The following is a 19,278-nucleotide window of genomic DNA, read 5'->3' on the forward strand; positions in this document are numbered from 1 at the left end:
CAAACACTCCCACTCGGGGACTCGGTACCATAATCTCATCAACGAGCACACAAGATTATGCCTGCTTACCGGGCCAGGGCAAGCACGGCATAACCTTCCCTAGTTGGAGGCACCGACCAGAGGCCATGTCAATGGAAAGAATCAAGGCCTTCCCACAAAGGAAAATGTGGTTGCACTGGAAAGAAACTCGATTCAGCGGCACCATGACCCAGTCAATGGTATATTCAAGTTGAGTTATTTTCAGGTTCAACTTAAAAATAAAAATGACGGTGTCATAGCATGCCATAAAATGCGAAACTACACATGCATCACATAATAATAAAAATGACCGATGTCATCCATACACACACCAAGCATAAACATCAACCACTCATGTTACTTTGCTGCTCAAAATGGCTCATAGCTTAACCAAAATATTTTGCAACAAGATTTATTAATTTCTCACACAAGAACGTAACTCCGATAAATTTCTCATATGCTTAACAGAAGATTTCACTATCAACAACTCTTAATCTCTTTATAGACTAAGTGAGGTTCAAACATTCTGTAAGTCAAGTAAAATGATCTAACAAGTACTTAACAGAATATTTTCTAGCAAATTTTTATCAATTTATTTATGCAAGAACATAACTTTAAATATTTACAATCATGCATAGCAAAAATTATTTCTATCATCACCATGAATAAATTCTAGCTTTGCTTCACCAACTAAACTAGTTTCCACAATCTCTAAATCAAGCATATTAACTAGCAAACACTTGACAGAATATGAATAACAAAATAATTATTTAAATGCATGAATTAATCATTTCATTCAAGTAAGAAAAATCACAAATATTGAAATGACACCATGAAAATGTTGCAGTGGTTTGCCTTAGTGCATATGAGGTTCACAAGCCCTCTGGTGATCCCCAAGACAAGCCTCAGCTTCTGAAAATAAATTTAAAGACAAAAGGAAAATATCAAGAACACTTATGAAAATCACCAAAAATTCTAAACACTTCAGAAAAATCTCATCTTTGGTGAGCTGCTATATTTCTTTTCAAAGAACACAATGCAAAAAGAATCAATTCATTTGGACTTATGGTTAAAAAGTTATAACTGTTTGAAGTGTTCTGTAAATTCAAATGAATTTGAATAAAAATAAACAGCTGAGGGGGTTGGTGACGTCGAAGGCGTAAAGCCCAGGGGCATCACCACTCGTACCGCTTCACGCGCGTACAGAGTGGCTGACTAGCGGGCCCCGCTAGTCAGGTGGGGGAGGGGGAGAGAAACAGAGAAGGCCGCGGCTTCACCGGTGACAAGGGCTTCTTGGCTCAAACGAGAGGGAGGGATTGAGAGAGGGGACGATGGCACACCTGCCCATACCTGTAGCGTGGCTAGGGGTGATCGGACAGCGTTGGAAACAAGCTCACAAGCGGAGGCAGAACGAGGAGGTCGCCGGAGTCGAGGAAGACGGCGAACGGAGGCCACTCCAAGGTCTTCAATCGCTCGAGACGGCCTCACCGGAGAGAGGCGAAAGTCCTGAGGGGTTGCCCAGGCATGGGAGGGGCTAGAGCTTCCACGGCGACCAGAGGGGATCGCCGGCGAGCTCGAGCTTGGGGACGGCGGCCCGACACCTGTCCGGCCGTGCTACGGCTTCCTACTCGATCGTGGGGTGTGTGTGAGTGCTGGATTGTGCTCGAGGAGGCTGGGGGTGGCTCGATTTATAGGCGAGCGGTAAGGGTGCTTTGGGCTCCGCCGGCGGACACCTGTCCACGGCGCCTAGTGACGAGCGGCGTCTGTGAGAGGGGGAGAAGGCGATGGAGGTCACGCGGCCACTATGGGCGGACGGGGACGAGCACGGGATCAAGAGGATGGCGACAAGCACAGTGCGCTCCGCACTGTTGGGCTGGCCACACCTTGCCCGTGCTCGCTGCGGCGAGCTCCGGCGTCGGCGAGTGCCAGGGAGGAGTTAATAACATTGAGACGGAGATGGTGGCGCGGTTTGACACACTCGGGAAGGCGAGGGAAGCGAGCACGCGCGAACAGAGCGCTCGGCGATGAAGTTCCAGGGAGGAGTTAATAACGTTGAGACGGAGATGGTGGCGCGGTTTGGCACACTCGGGCAGGCGAGGGAAGCGAGCACGCGCGAACAGAGCGCTCGGCGACGTTCAGAGCGTGCCGACACGCATGCCAACACCCCTGGACGAATGCGGTCACCGCGTGAACTATGACATCGGGTCGATCTAAGCATAGACTTGATGTCTGGCATGTTGTTCGTGGTAGTTTTGAGTGTTACCATGATTTGGTTTGGATCCAGGTGCAGTAGAGAAGTTTTCACACACCAAGTAAGTTTCTGGTTAGTAACTTTGTGATTTTACTGTGGTTAAATGGCTGGGAGTTTGAAGCTGTAGTTTGGAGGCTAGCTTAGAGTTACTAAGGTAAATATGCACAAGAAAGTTCAGGTCAAATGGAGCAAGTAAAATGGTAGTTGCTGTAGAAATCACCATTTCTGTCCAGAACAGAAAATATTTTCTGTAGAAAAAAATATTCCAAAAAGTGATGAAATATTTTTGCTCAGGAAGGTGCCCTAGGGTTCAGAGAATATTTGTGAATTATCTCAGAATTTTCTGAGCCATAAAAATTAGGGTTGCTTTGGAACAAACAGATTTTGCTAGGGTTTCTGAGAGAAAATGAATATTTTTAATTTAATAAAAATATTCCATAGATTATATTGGGGTGGATCAGAAGTGAAATGATGATTTAGGAGGGAAGTGAATCACTTGGGTGAAAGCCAAGGATGCCCAAGTGTTAAGTCCATATGAAAAGATCCAAGAACTCCAAGTTTTCAAAAAAATTCAAATGAAAATCAAGCCAATAAGAGAGGGCAAAAACCAGGCTGTCACAAACATGTTCCATTGCTTTGTGATAATGAAAGTGCTATTAAGATTGCTCACAATCCCGTGCAACATTCTTGAACTAAGCATATTGAAGTTCGTCATCATTTCATTCGAGATCATGTTGCTAAAGGAGACATCGATCTTAAGCCTGTTCATATTGATAAGCAATTGACGGATATATTCACCAAACCGCTTGATGAGAAAGTATTTTGCTGTTTGAGAGGTGAATTGAAAATCATTGATGCCTCAAACTTGGAGTAGAAAGTCCTTTCTGGATACATGCAAGGCATGAGCCTTTGACTAATCCTTGATATTTCTCTTATGATGATGATCATATGTCTTGGATCTATACTTGTACCCTTGCATGTTATCTAACCCCCATAGGAACTTGGACGAGCCCAAATCTATGAGATTCCAACTCACTCACATCTCGAGCAATCTCTACATCACCAAGTCTCTACAATATGGTGGTTGAAGACAAGGAAGCATGAATCCTTTCAACATATCCTATGGCAATTTCAATATATCAAATTTCATTTGATATGAAATTTCATGATTGTCATTTTGGATACACAAGTGCTCTTCCTTGCAAGACTAACCCATGTAAGTAGATGAACACAAACTACAAGCGGTGCTCCCAACTCTTGATGAACTACATCAACCTTGAGCATCCAACACAAGGTCGACTACATGATCAAGATCAACACCACCACCCAAGGTATGTTATTCCGTCTTAGAGAAGCTTTACCCCATGTCATGGGTCAAAGCATCTCAACAAGATGAGATTACATCAAAATGCTGAAAGTGCAACTATCCCTGGGTGGTTTTGGTAATTATTAACAACATATAGCTCATTGAGCTAATGCTATTTCAAGATAAATATTTCAGGAAAGTTCAATGATTGGCATGGCATGGATTAGGAATGTGGACCGCTCAAAATGCTAAGGACACATATTGGCTCAAGCTCAAGACTCTACATTTTACTTTTAGTGATCCAAGATCACATTGAGTCCATAGGAAAGCCAATACTATTAAAAGGGGGTGAGGTGTTGCTTAATTGGTTGCTTGCTCAAAATGCTTAGTGATATGCTCCAAAACCCTCAACCACTTTATCATATCCACATATGTCCCAAACCAAAATTCTAACTCGGCCCCACCGAAAGAGTCTATCCGGCACCACCGAGTTCACTTGGCATAGCCACTTCCACAAACCGTAGTCACTTCGGTCTCACCGATAGGGATCTCGGTCTCACCGAGATGGGTTTGCAAACTCTCTGTTTCCCTTCGTAACGTTTCGGTCCAACCGAGATGAGCGATCGGTCTCACTGAGTTTCAATGCAAAATCTCTGTTTCCCCTTCGTAACGTTTCAGTCTCACCGAAATGAGCGAATCGGTCCCACTAAGTTTGCCTGACCAATTCTCTGGTTAGCTTATTACCAAAGTCGGTCTCACCGAGTTTGTGTAATCGGTCTCACCGAGATTACGTTATGCCCTAACCCTAATGGAATCGGTCCCACTGAGTTGACATGTCAGTCCTACCGAAATGCCTAACAGTCACATTACGAACTAAATAGGTTTGACCGAGTTTTCTGATTCAGTTCCACCGAGTTTGGTGAATTGTGTGTAACGGTTATTGTCGGTGTCAAAACCGGTGGATCTCGGGTAGGGGTTCCCGAACTGTGCGTCTAGGCGGATGGTAACAGGAGACAAGGGACATGATGTTTTTACCCAGGTTCGGGCCCTCTCGATGGAGGTAAAACACTACTCCTGCTTGATTGATATTGATGATATGGGTAGTACAAGAGTGGATCTACCACGAGATCAAGGAGGCTAAATCCTAGAAGCTAGCCTATGGTATGATTGTTGTAATGGTTGTGTGTCCTACGGACTAAAACCCTCCGGTTTATATAGACACCGGAGAGGGCTAGGGTTACACAGAGTCGGTTACAATGGTAGGAGATCTACATATCCTTATCGCCAAGCTTGCCTTCCATGCCAAGGAAAGTCCCATCTGGACACGGGACAAAGTCTTCAATCTTGTATCTTCATAGTCTTGGAGTCCGGCCGATGATGATAGTCCGGCTATCCGGACACCCCCTAGTCCAGGACTCCCTCAGTAGCCCCTGAACCAGGCTTCAATGACAATGAGTCCGGCGCGCATATTGTTCGGCATTGCAAGGCGGGTTCCTCCTCCGAATAATTCGTAGAAGATTGTGAACGCCAGGATAGTGTCCGGCTCTGCAAAATAAATTCCACATTCCACCGTAGAGAGAATAATATGTACACAAGTTCAATCTGCTGACGTATTTTGTGGCATGACGTCATACCACTACCAAGCCTTTACTTGAATCGTTTTTATCATACCACCTCAGCGCGTTTAGTGAAGCGGTTTCCTTGGCACGTCTTGTCGAAGCAGAGATCGTGTTCCCCTTATTCCGGGATTCCGATCAATACGGACGTGGGTAACCCAACCGCGCCATTGATGGTGGCGCTTGGGAGATAAGCGAGTTTTACCAGGCCGGTGGGGACGCATAGTCTTCGTCCCCCTATATATAAGGGGATAAGGATCCACCTTTTACCTACGCCTTCTTCCTCCTTTGCTTATCCATCTCCGCGCACTCGAGCTCCAACGCCCAAGTCCGCACATCTCGCCTCGACCTTCTCCAGCCATGTCTAGAGCGGGAGGCAAGTGGTTGGCCTCCTCCGTCATGGAGGAGCACATCGAAAAGCTGCGCGGCACCGAATACCTTTCCAGCGACATCGCGCACCGGCTGCCCGACGAGGGGCAGCTCGTCCCCACCCCCAGGCCCCATGAGAGGGTCGTATTTCTTCCCCACTTCCTCCGTGGGCTGGGCTTCCCACTTCATCCCTTCGTCCGGGGGCTCATGTTCTACTACGGCCTGGACTTCCACGATCTGGCGCCAAACTTCATCCTCCACATCTCGGCGTTTATCGTCGTGTGCGAGCCCTTCCTCTGCATCCGGCCGCACTTCGGCTTGTGGCTAAAGACCTTCAATGTCAAGCCGAAGGTAGTGAAGGGCGTCCAAGCGGAGTGCAGAGGCGTCATGGTGGGCAAAATACCCAACGTCACCTGGCTCGAAGGGGCCTTCATGGAGTCCATCAACGGATGGCAATCGGGGTGGTTCTACATCACCGAGCCGCGTGACCCTAAATGGGCGGCGGCCCCCGAGTTCAGATCTGGTATCCCCATGCAGCTCACCTCCTGGAAAGAGAAGGGCTTGCTATGGGGCAGTTCGGAGGAGCTGACAGGACTCCAGTCCTGTCTCCAGACCTTGGTGAACAAGAAGCTTAGGCTTGTCAATGTGATCCAGGTCATGCTCGTCCGCCGGATTCTCCCCTGCCAACAGCGGGCCTTCAATTTGTGGGAGTTCGATCCGGCACAGCATCGGACCCTGAGCAGGCTCTTCGACACGACATACGAAGCTGCCTGGAGGGTGTTGTTCAAGGGCGGAGAAGCCCCCGCATCCGCGACGAAAGACCGCGGATTCAGCACCAAGCGCCCGGCCGGCGAGGTAAGATTTGTTATCCTCTACGGGACACTTATTTTCTTTGATAGTTTGACTCTATGTGGGATTTAAAACTCCCAATGCCTTTGACAGGACTGGCAGAGGACGTCCGGACAGGTAGACTGTCCGGCTCCCCTTCCCGAAGACCCAGCGGATGCCCGTTTAACGGGGCTGCTAGTCCCGGCACTTTATGTGGTGCCGGAGAAGAAGGCCACGGGAACTCGAAGAAGTTCCCGGCGCCAGGTGATATCGGACTCATCGTCCGATGGCTCCAAGGCGGACTCCTCCCCCGAAGACGAGTAGGAGAAAGAGGACTCTCTCCCGGAGGGGGGAGAGAGGAAGAGGAAGGCTTCCCCAACGGGGGAGGCTGAAGGGTCCAAGAGGGGAAGGACCCTTCCCCCGGACAGCTCCGCCAACGCCAACGTTGTCGACGAAGAGTGGCCCTCAAGGGCCAGGCCTCCGGCAAGATCGTAAGTATCCGGATTCCTGAATGATTTATAATTTCTCTCTTGCGTCACATAGTGTCCTTCTAATGCCGCACACTACCTGTAGTCCGGCCGATGATGATCTTCCCGCGTCATTAAGTGGGTCATTGGCTCCGTCGGATGTAGATTCCATTCCGACTGCCTCCACACCTCGCGACACCGAGGTGGGATCCCAGGAAGGGACCCATCAGGAGGAGGCTCCGGAGGTGCCACAAGGCAGCCTCCCGGACTTTGCGCCGGACTCCATGCCAGAACCCGCAGTGGTTCCGGAGTCCGACAGGCGGCCGCTTCGTAAGAAGGGCAAGACCGTGACACCGGCAGCCTCCGTCCAACCGGAGGTGCCGGACAACTTGTTGGAGGCGCTCAACGGCGCTTCCATCGAGGAAGAACACCGCACTATCATGAGTGCGGTGATTCAGAAAGTTCAGCTCGCCAAGAGTGGGCTGACCGAGGCCTGCAGCAGCAATCTAACAGGCTTTGAGGTAAGAAGTTTAAAATATGTAATGTAATACCGCATAGACAGTAGCCCCTGATGCTCGGTTCGGTGTTCGGAAAGAAAAACCAGATTGAGGATCTTAAAAAAGATATACGCAGGAGTGCTAAAAATTATGTCAATATGGGTTTGCAGGCTGCGCTGCTGACCTCTGCCACACTGACTGCGGAGGTCGGTGCTTTGAAGCAGGACCTCGAGCGGTCCGAGCAAGAGCTCGGCCTTGCGAAGAAGCAGCTCGAGGACAAAGAAGGTGAGTAACACCACTTTTAAATTTGTACCTTATAGAAAAGGATTTTGGTTGCAATAGAAATAACAGGGATAACGTGGGTACTGCAGGGGCCACGAACGAGGTGGCGACCCTAAAGGAGGCCGTGTCCGCGGCCGAACACAACGCGGCCGCGGAACGAGCAGAGCGAGAGAAGCAGGAGGCGCGGGTGGCAGAGGTACAACAAGAGCTCCAGGCTCTGATGGAAAAGCATGAGAGTTTGGAGCGCGACTCGAAGACTCGAGAGTCCGAGCTTGCCTCGGCTCTTGAAAGTGCCAAAGCCGCTAAAGCCGAGGCCAATAAGGCCCTCCAGGAGATTGAGGCGGTGAAGAAAATAGCGGCGGGTAAGGCATTTTTCATGCAAAGCAAGCATGTGAATGTAAATTACCTGTTACTTACCCGAATTCGAAGCTCTCCAGGGGTGTTTGCAGATCTGCCTTGCAGCGTGTCCGATGCCGTTGCATTCTACTGGGCCGAGGAGGCGAGCTCAACGGAGAAGGTCTTCTGGACTCAGTACGCTGAGGCCGGACATCCGGTGCCCCCTAGCGACCAGCAGAAGCAGCTGGTCGAGCTCCACAAGGTAGCCGAGCAGGCCATGAAGGGCCTCATAGTCCGGCTATGGCCTAGAGAAGCCATGCCTTGGAGCTACTTCGGCCTCGTGCGGCGGCTAGTGGATGCGTGCCCCTGGGTGGAAGTCATCAAGCGCTCCGCGTGCATTGAAGGTGCCCGTCGGGCCCTTGCCCGTGCAAAGGTGCATTGGGGCAGGCTGGATGCGGAGAGGCTTATCACGGACTCGCCGCCAGCGGGCAAGGAGTATCGCACGCCCGAGATGTACTATAAGAGTGTCCTAAAGGGTGCCCGCAAGATTGCGGATGAGTGTCCCAAAGATGTAATTATTGAGTAAACTCGCAATGTGTTATCCTGTGTGCTGAAAACTTTGTTCATATGCGCTAAGTAACACTTATTAATTTAAAATATTACCTACTGTGCAGCCGTTTATTAAATCTGATATATGGCAAGTCGTCGGCTTCAGCCCCCATGCCACGAGTGCTGGGGTGTTCGGGATAAACTTGAGCACTCTTGTTCCCATTTTTGGGTCCATCTAGGGAGGCGCTCAACACAACGAACAAGGCAACCGGACTTATAATGCATGAACACTCTCACTTATGTGACACCCAAAAAAAAATGGCCTTGTTTTATTTAAAAATTTTGCCAGGAATTAAAACTTTGGATTTCTGAGCTCCTTTTTGATATTTTTTAAATCATTTCCTTCCCTGTTATGATGAGTTTTTCCCAGAGAGAAAACTTTTCAATTATGTTGTTGGACTTGCTTAACCTCTCAAGAAAAACTTTGCTGTTATCAGTGTAACTAATTAAATAATTAAATTGCTTGATCTTTACTTTCTTGAAAATAGTTTTTTTTTCTTTTTCAAGGTTAAATGGCCATATTTGAACTACAACCATTGGATGGACTCACTTAAAATTTCCACAAAAATTTGGAGATGTCATGTGATGTTTTTTTAAATCACTTTTATGCAAAAATATATTTCATTCATAAAATATTTTGAGCCCTGCACTCAATTTTTCTTCTCTGGTCCAGAGTGCATTTTGCACTACAACCTATTTAAATATTTATTTAAAACTTCTACCAAAATTAAGGGAGGTCAGTAGGAGCCTATTGTTTCACTTTGTGCAAAAACCTATTTATGTTCTTTGAAAAATTTGAGTGGATCAACCTCATTTCCATTCTGGTCCGATTTGAGGATTTGTACAGCAACCACCATTTTAGTTGCTCCTATACCCTTGATTATTTCTCCTACTTGTAGTCCCCCATGTTAAACCCTTAAGTCCAAGAGCATGCACCTTTTGGATCATTTTTGGTTCATGAAATAATGTCATTTATTTCCTGTCCAGAATTGGGGTTTTGTAAAACTTGCACTAGCAAGTTTCCCCTTTTGTCCAACTAACCACACCACCCTCTTATTCTTCTAAAGAGACCCCCATCTGGAGTTTTTTGGCCACTCCAAGAAATGCCTAAGTGCCCTTGGCATTTTGTCAAACACCTGGTGTGCATGATCAGTTTTGACATGATTTTTGTTTTGCACTGTGACCTTGCACCTCTGATCAAACTAGCATGTCCACTAGCATCTCAACTAGCCCTAGACTAGAACTGCTAATTCTCAGCTCCAACCAAGCCATCTAGCAGGCCACGGCATTTCGCCGAACGGATGGTGGGCGTGCTCTGGGCGCGCCCAGAGCGTGCGTTTGGCACGCCAGTGCGCTCGTGCCGCCGCGTCTCGCCCCGCACCCGTTCCGACTCGTTCCGGCCCTTGGCCAATAGCGGCTAGCACGCCACGTATCCCCCGCACCGCCACGCCACCCCGACCACCCCTGGCACCCCACAGCGCCGCCACCAGAACCCTCTTGGCGGCATGCCCGCGGCCGCATCCACCACCGCCATGGGCAGCACCGCCCCGACCACCACAGCGCGCCAGCTCGCCTCCATGGACAGTGGAGCTTTCGTCGGTAGCTCCTGGAGCCGACCAACCATCGCCACGTCGCCCTGCAACACAGTAGGGCGGTTCGCCGGCAAAATTATCCCCGGCCGCCGCAAACCGACATGGCCACGCTATAAAAAGGGACCCCGAGCCCCTCTGAGCACGCACGCACCCTCAGGCTACCCCCATGGCACCCCCATAGCCCGCAATCGTCCGGGAAACGTCGTCTTCCTCATCTCCGGCAACCACGCCCGCCGCCACTGCCTCGTTCACTCCGGCGCCACCAGGGCCTCCCCCTCCCTAAACTCTACACCAGGAGCTTCCTCTCCCTCCCGTGAGCAGATCCCCCTATTCAATTTGGTTCGGGAGCCATCGCCGCCACAAAACCACTTTGCACCGAAACTTTCCTCCGCCGAGGAGCTCGCCGCCGTTAGCTCACGCCGTCCCCGCCGACCCAGCGACTACCAGCAGGATCGCCCTCGATCCGTGGATCCATCCCCGCTCTCTAGAGGCCGCGAGGAGCCGCCGCTCGCCGGCGTTGGTCGCCGGAGTCCCGCCTCCGCTCGGGACAGAGGGAGAAGGAAGAGGGCGGACTGGTCAAACCTGACCAGTGGGCCAGGCGGGCCCACTGTCAGTGACCCTGCGCCTATCCACGTCGGTTAAGTGAAGACGTGTTAACCCCAGTACGTCTCCCGTTTTCGAAGACGTATTCTGCCGAAACGTTTTCTTTTCTGTTTTATTTTTAAAAACAGATTTTGACCAGAACTTTGACTGGCTATAACTTTTTAAATATAAATCCAAATGAGTTGATTCTTTTCCTACCTTCTTCAAATTTGGTCTAGTTTATTTTAAGATTTATTTGAAACAAATTTCAAACAACTTTTGGTTCTGTTTTTGAAATATGTGTTAATTCAAATATATATTTTCAAATAGGATTTGGGGAGAGAGAAGAAACTTTCAAAAGTTTTGGAGTGCACCCTGCCTTTCCACACATTGAAGGCAAGCATTCTGAATCCCGGCATAGTATTTTTGATGTGATCGTTGATACCTTTATAACACCACCGCATTTCGAAGGACTTGTTATTTCATGTGATATGATCATATGTCTGGGTGCATGTTATTGATTTCCATGCTGTTGGAAACGAACACACTTGTGATGATAATCACCCTCATATGCCTTGAATGCATACCGGCAGAAAACCGGGAAAAAAACCTCTGCCTTGGGTAGGTATGAGTTTGTCGCCGGTCTCCGTCGGGACGGTTATGTCTGATATGGCATGGCAAGGTGATATGAGCGGTGACCCTGTTGGATGGATTATAATTGTTATACTAATCATGCAGGGAATACTTGAACCTCCTGAGTCGGCCGTAGATCGAGTCTTGTTCTAGTAACCCCCATACTTGTTGCGTACTACCACTCGTCTCTACAGCAAGTAGAGTACGGTTCAGTAAGTTGTCAACCTCTTTCTAGCGCACACCGTACAGAGAGGCCATGGTGGAAGATACTGGTTGTAACTGGTAGGCAGGCCACCTGGTCCGAGAGCATGGGTGTTTCCGGTTGGGACCGAGAGGGGAGGCCCCCCTTAGAGCGCGCGATACAAATTTGATCCCATGCTACGCGAGGTTGTAGCCTCCCCACTTAGAGTTTGCTTAACAGGTGTCGTGGGTGATTCCAGACACGTGTGTGATAAGCTGGTGTGTGCAAGTTAGGTGTGTTTTCAACAAAAAGACCGTAGATGGAATTAGTCCTGATGGACTAAAGAAATCCGTTACTCGTGGGTAAAGAGTACACCCTCTGTAGAGAATAAACCTATTCGAATAGCCGTGTCCATGGTTAAGGATTACAGTCTGGGATGGGTCAAGTATCAGTCTTTGTGTCGGTCTTCGGAGGTGAAACTGTTAACCACAAAAATGGAATTACTACCCGTGACTTGTGATATCTGTGATGATTATTATTATTGTTGACTAACCCATGATTTTATTGATATTACCGAATATCTCTGGGATGGTTCTACCTCCGGGATATTCATCATGATTATTTCTTTTAAAGCCCTTTATGTGGCGTCGCTCAGACGCCCGACTGTGGCATTTTCTTTTAAAGCCCTTTATGTGGCGTCACTCAGACGCCCGACTGTGGCATTTCTTTTAAAGCCCTTTACGTGGCGTCGCTCAGACGCCCGACTGTGGCATTTCTTTTAAAGCCCTTTATGTGGCGTCGCTCAGACGCCCGACTGTGGCATTTCTTTTAAAGCCCTTTACGTGGCGTCGCTCAGAGGCCCGACTGTGGCATTTCTTTTAAAGCCCTTTACGTGGCGTCGCTCAGACGCCCGACTGTGGCATTTTCTTTTAAAGCCCTTTATGTGACGTCGCTCAGACGCCCGACTGTGGCATTTTCTTTTAAAGCCCTTTATGTGACGTCGCTCAGACGCCCGACTGTGGCATTACTTGATTATTTATTTTCATAAGTTTTTTTTACTACCATGTTATTGCAATTTTATAAATAACTTGCTTGCACGCATCAGGATTTCATTTATCTATTGTGACTGACGTCATGAGCATAAAATATTTTCAGCACATCATTGTTATATTATACCTGTGTTCATAATGTTTGCAAGTACATTCAAAGTACTCACTGGCTTGTCCCTGGCTATTGTCTTGGCCAGATTTTCTTGCACGGAGAGGAGTGACGCGATGACAGCCCCGGAACCTAAGCAATGGAGATAGCAGCCTCGCGAAGATAGGAGTTAACCTGGTCAGCTGTTCCTGTGGGAATTGGAGTCCCATAGACACTGATGATCCACAAACCGCTTCCGCCATCCACCACTAGAAACCATTTGTTGTACTCACAGGCCAGAATGGTCTTGTACTACATGCATACTTTGTATTTTGCTTGGAATTTATGTATCAAGTTGGAGCCTCATCAGCTAACAGTAATCCTGGGGCTGATGAGCACGACGGTCTTTTCTGGAAATATATTACCCGGAAAGCCGGTCGTGACAGGCTTGGTATCAGAGCCAGGCTGACCATTGGCTAATCCTATCTTAGCCCGGTCAATAAATTTAGGCAAACCAACCCACCAGACCTCAACCAAACCCCAGCCAAGCTTCTCGTGCAAGATAGCCACACAGTGACCCAACACCTTTTGGCAGTCGGTGCCCAACCTATCAACCGAACTTGTCGCTCATGCGCCAGTGACCGACCCCTAAATAGTCCTTTCTCGCAAGCGTTCGAAGGAAGATTCTGTCCCCTTTTTCCTATAAAAAGGGCGCGCTAACACCAAACCAGCACCACACAGCCGCTACCCCAAACCAAGCCACAATGCCTGGCCCTGTCGTGCACAACGAAACCACAGCAACCAACCTTGGAGGTTTTGTGACCATCCTCGCAAACCTCACCCGTCGTGCCTACGCGTTAGAGGAGCCACCAGAATATGTTGTGTATCAAGGACCCATGAGCGGTGAAGACCGCCAATTCTGGGCCACTGTGCACATTTACGGTAGGAGTCTAGCACCCGAGCGTTCCTATCGGTTCACCGGAAGGACAACTTCCTTTGAGCCACAAGCCATCCAGCTAGCCGCTCGAGAGGCTATAGTTCATCTCAGGCACTTGTCGCCCAGAGTTAACTGTCGCTCGTTCCACTACTACCCCAGACGAGAAGGGTATGGTAGACCACCCCAAGTCGCCAGTGGAGACCACGAGACGGACCCCGCATTGTTGCACCTAGTGCGCTATGTAAGTGCACTAGAGTCACTGTTCGACCAGATCACCATTGATCTAATCGCAGCTCGTGGAGAGCTGGTTCGTCGAGCCCCGGCAAGAGAAGAAAACGAGCCCAACACCGACAACCCAGTCGTGCTGTTTGGACAAGCGATCGAGACCCCGAGATCTGCCCCAACCATCGGCCAAGGTGCTGCGATAACCCCAGAGGTGCTTCGTCGCATTTTGGGAGCACACTCCAACGGGGTTGTGGCCAACAATCCCCGCGATGGTCATCATCACTACCCCGACCCTGCAGTTCCTCCGCCATCTCCGACTAATCCCGGCAGAGAGACACGTGGAGAAGCCTCGGCATCCACGAGGCACGCCCGTTTAGACATAAACGAAGTAGACTAAGCAGTATGAGTAGCACCAAGTTTCATTGTATCATCGCTTTGTAATCATGCGACCACATATATTAACGCAGCCTGTCTTTGTGCCTCTGTTTTAATAATAGCCTTGCCTATTTGGTCAGCGCATAGCTGCATATTCTTCCGGGCACAACTACCAAAACCAGCCCGACGACAACCACAGTAACACGTCTCTTTATGAGATATGTGTATCTCTGACACTGACCCGACCTTTGGAGCCAAGCTGGCAAATTTATTACCCTTCACCACGGTAAAATGATCCAGCTCCATTGCTATATAAAGGCCACCTTGTGACCTTACCCAGCAACCCCCACTTTGTGCACAACACTCACGCTTTATTCTGTCATGCCGAACCCCAGCATTCATCTGAGAACCCCAGATGCAACCCCAGGTAGCTTTGTCAAAATATTGTGGGATTTTACCCGCAGTACCATGGGTTCTACCCAGCCACCCCAGTACGAGCTGTTCAAATCAAGGATCACCCCATCCACCTCGGAATATTGGGCAGCAGTGCATATTCCTCCTGTAGACCCCAACCAAGATCCAATAGAAGTTTCCTTCGTGGGGAAATCTATGCCAACCCCACACTTGGCCATAGAAGCTGCTGCGAAAGAAGCAATTGCCCGTCTTCGATCCGCAGTACCCTATGCCCGCGAGCGAGGATATTATTACTTTCCGAGTCGTGCAGCACCCGGAGAAGTAACGTCTTTTCCCGGTGGGCGGATTGAGAGAGACCCAGTTCTGGCCAACCTTATCCAGTACATCATTGCTCAAGAGCATTTAAACCAGCGAGTGATGGATTATCTCCAGAGCCTCGCAGATTTAAATCCTCAGGTTGCCATCGGCAGACCACTGAGACCCGACACGGAGAGACGCATACATCGACTGGTCAATCCACTTCCTCCAATAGAAGAGGAGTGTATTCCTTTACCAGAGACATTTTATCAGGACCCCGTCCAGTTACCGTTTTCATTTTAGACATCACTACTGTATTTGTTCTTTGCAGCATTTATTTATGTGTGTGACTTATGCGTGATACCCTGAGTTTGTACGACGAGTCAATTAATTGGCTTCTACTAATGTGTGTAGTTTTTGTTGTGGTTTATGATCCCTTAAATTAACTGTTTTTCCCTCGCGAAATTCTGGAGTGAGATTTCTTTTCCCTAATTTGCTACACCTGCCACTTCACGGTATGGATTAATTAATTTCACACAGCACCACGAGCAGACTCACAACCATAATCATTCGGACACGTACACTGTTTGCAAAACTTTGCAACGGTGTTACATCCAGCTAATCATCCCCTAACAACAGTAAGCACCCGGCATACTTCATCTACTCCTCATGATCACCACCGCGGAGAGCCAACACCCGAGCCGCAGCATCGCAATACTCGTCGAAGATCATCGCGCACAGGAGCACAGAGAGCCCCAGCAGCGTCGCCAACCCTCCGCATATCAGGATCACAAACCAGTCCGGCATCGCCTCCACCATTAGAGCCTCGACCGAGCTTCTGTAAGAAGTAATGGAGAAAGGAGGAGGAGAAGTGAGGCCAGATGTGAGGAAGAAGAGAGAGGCACCCCGGCCGTTTTTATAGCTCGAGCTCGGTGTACGGTGGGCGAAGTCCACGAACGCCGCTCGTCGCCGATCGCCAGTGTTCGGAGTCGAATCTGCAAGCAGTGCCGACAGCGCGCTAGCCCGTGAGGTGAGTGCACGCTGCACCGGCAGCTAGCACGCCGCGCACTACCACGGTACGGCCTAGATGCCCTACGCATTAGGCATCGCCGGTGGAGAAAGCGCGAGAAAGCGCGCGGGAGAGAGGAGGAAGAGAGAGCCAGAGGTAGAAGGAAGAGCCAGTGGAAGAAGAAGAGGCTGACAGTGGGCCCCGGGTCCACCTGTCAGCCAGAGAGAGCACTGTGCTCTCGGGTGCGATCAGCGTATATCTAAATTTAGGAGTTATCCTAAATTTATATCCAGCGTAGAAATCGCCCGGTTTTGTCTCGGACCGTAGACTTTTCCACGCGGCACCAGTATTCACACTGTGGTTTTTCACCACTTATTGCCCTCTCACTGTAGCCACTTTTTATTACGTATAGTTTTCTTAAAACAGCCTTTAACAAATCTCGAGGACGAGATTTTTCTTAAGGGGGGTAGTATCTGTGACACCCAAAAAAAAATTGGCCTTGTTTTATTTAAAATTTTTGCCAGGAATTAAAACTTTGGATTTCTGAGCTCCTTTTTGATATTTTTTTAAATCATTTCCTTCCCTGTTATGATGAGTTTTTCCCAGAGAGAAAACTTTTCAATTATGTTGTTGGACTTGTTTAACCTCTCAAGAAAAACTTTGCTGTTATCAGTGTAACTAATTAAATAATTAAATTGCTTGATCTTTACTTTCTTGAAAATAGTTTTTTTTTCTTTTTCAAGGTTAAATGGCCATATTTGAACTACAACCATTTGATGGACTCACTTAAAATTTCCACAAAAATTTGGAGATGTCATGTGATGTTTTTTTAAATCACTTTTATGCAAAAATATATTTCATTCATAAAATATTTTGAGCCCTGCACTCAATTTTTCTTCTCTGGTCCAGAGTGCATTTTGCACTACAACCTATTTAAATATTTCTTTAAAACTTCTACCAAAATTAAGGGAGGTCAGTAGGAGCCTATTGTTTCACTTTGTGCAAAAACCTATTTATGTTCTTTGAAAAATTTGAGTGGATCAACCTCATTTCCATTCTGGTCCAATTTGAGGATTTGTACAGCAACCACCATTTTAGTTGCTCCTATACCCTTGATTATTTCTCCTACTTGTAGTCCCCCATGTTAAACCCTTAAGTCCAAGAGCATGCACCTTTTGGATCATTTTTGGTTCATGAAATAATGTCATTTATTTCCTGTCCAGAATTGGGGTTTTGTAAAACTTGCACTAGCAAGTTTCCCCTTTTTTCCAACTAACCACACCACCCTCTTATTCGTCTAAAGAGACCCCCATCTGGAGTTTTTGGCCACTCCAAGAAATGCCTAAGTGCCCTTGGCATTTTGTCAAACACCTGGTGTGCATGATCAGTTTTGACATGATTTTTGTTTTGCACTGTGACCTTGCACCTCTGATCAAACTAGCATGTCCACTAGCATCTCAACTAGCCCTAGACTAGAACTGCTAATTCTCAGCTCCAACCAAGCCATCTAGCAGGCCACGGCATTTCGCCGAACGGATGGTGGGCGTGCTCTGGGCGCGCCCAGAGCGTGCGTTTGGCACGCCAGTGCGCTCGTGCCGCCGCGTCTCGCCCCGCACCCGTTCTGACTCGTTCCGGCCCTTGGCCAATAGCGGCTAGCACGCCACGTATCCCCCGCACCGCCACGCCACCCCGACCACCCCTGGCACCCCACAGCGCCGCCACCAGAACCCTCTTGGCGGCATGCCCGCGGCCGCATCCACCACCGCCATGGGCAGCACCGCCCCGACCACCACAGCGCGCCAGCTCGCCTCCATGGACAGTGGAGCTTTCGTCGGTAGCTCCTGGAGCCGACCAACCATCGCCACGTCGCCCTGCAACACAGTAGGGCGGTTCGCCGGCAAAATTATCCCCGGCCGCCGCAAACCGACATGGCCACGCTATAAAAAGGGACCCCGAGCCCCTCTGAGCACGCACGCACCCTCAGGCTACCCCCATGGCACCCCCATAGCCCGCAATCGTCCGGGAAACGTCGTCTTCCTCATCTCCGGCAACCACGGCCGCCGCCACTGCCTCGTTCACTCCGGCGCCACCAGGGCCTCCCCCTCCCTAAACTCTACACCAGGAGCTTCCTCTCCCTCCCGTGAGCAGATCCCCCTATTCAATTTGGTTCGGAAGCCATCGCCGCCACAAAACCACTTTGCACCGAAACTTTCCTCCGCCGAGGAGCTCGCCGCCGTTAGCTCACGCCGTCCCCGCCGACCCAGCGACTACCAGCAGGATTGCCCTCGATCCGTGGATCCATCCCCGCTCTCTAGAGGCCGCGAGGAGCCGCCGCTCGCCGGCGTTGGTCGCCGGAGTCCCGCCTCCGCTCGGGACAGAGGGAGAAGGAAGAGGGCGGACTGGTCAAACCTGACCAGTGGGCCAGGCGGGCCCACTGTCAGTGACCCTGCGCCTATCCACGTCGGTTAAGTGAAGACGTGTTAACCCCAGTACGTCTCCCGTTTTTGAAGACGTATTCTGCCGAAACGTTTTCTTTTCTGTTTTATTTTTAAAAACAGATTTTGACCAGAACTTTGACTGGCTATAACTTTTTAAATATAAATCCAAATGAGTTGATTCTTTTCCTACCTTCTTCAAATTTGGTCTAGTTTATTTTAAGATTTATTTGAAAAAAATTTCAAACAACTTTTGGTTCTGTTTTTGAAATATGTGTTAATTCAAATATATATTTTCAAATAGGATTTTGGGAGAGAGAAGAAACTTTCAAAAGTTTTGGAGTGCACCCTGCCTTTCCACACATTGAAGGCAAGCATTCTGAATCCCGGCATAGTATTTTTGATGTGATCATTGATACCTTTATAACACCACCGCATTTCGAAGGACTTGTTATTTCATGTGATATGATCATATGTCTGGGTGCATGTTATTGATTTCCATGCTGTTGGAAACGAACACACTTGTGATGATAATCACCCTCATATGCCTTGAATGCATACCGGCAGAAAACCGGGAAAAAAACCTCTGCCTTGGGTAGGTATGAGTTTGTCGCCGGTCTCCGTCGGGACGGTTATGTCTGATATGGCATGGCAAGGTGATATGAGCGGTGACCCTGTTGGATGGATTATAATTGTTATACTAATCATGCAGGGAATACTTGAACCTCCTGAGTCGGCCGTAGATCGAGTCTTGTTCCAGTAACCCCCATACTTGTTTCGTACTACCACTCGTCTCTACAGCAAGTAGAGTACGGTTCAGTAAGTTGTCAACCTCTTTCTAGCACACACCGTACAGAGAGGCCATGGTGGAAGATACTGGTT

Source organism: Triticum dicoccoides, chromosome 1B (genome assembly GCF_002162155.2).
Source record: "Triticum dicoccoides isolate Atlit2015 ecotype Zavitan chromosome 1B, WEW_v2.0, whole genome shotgun sequence".
NCBI classification, from domain to species: domain Eukaryota; kingdom Viridiplantae; phylum Streptophyta; class Magnoliopsida; order Poales; family Poaceae; genus Triticum; species Triticum dicoccoides.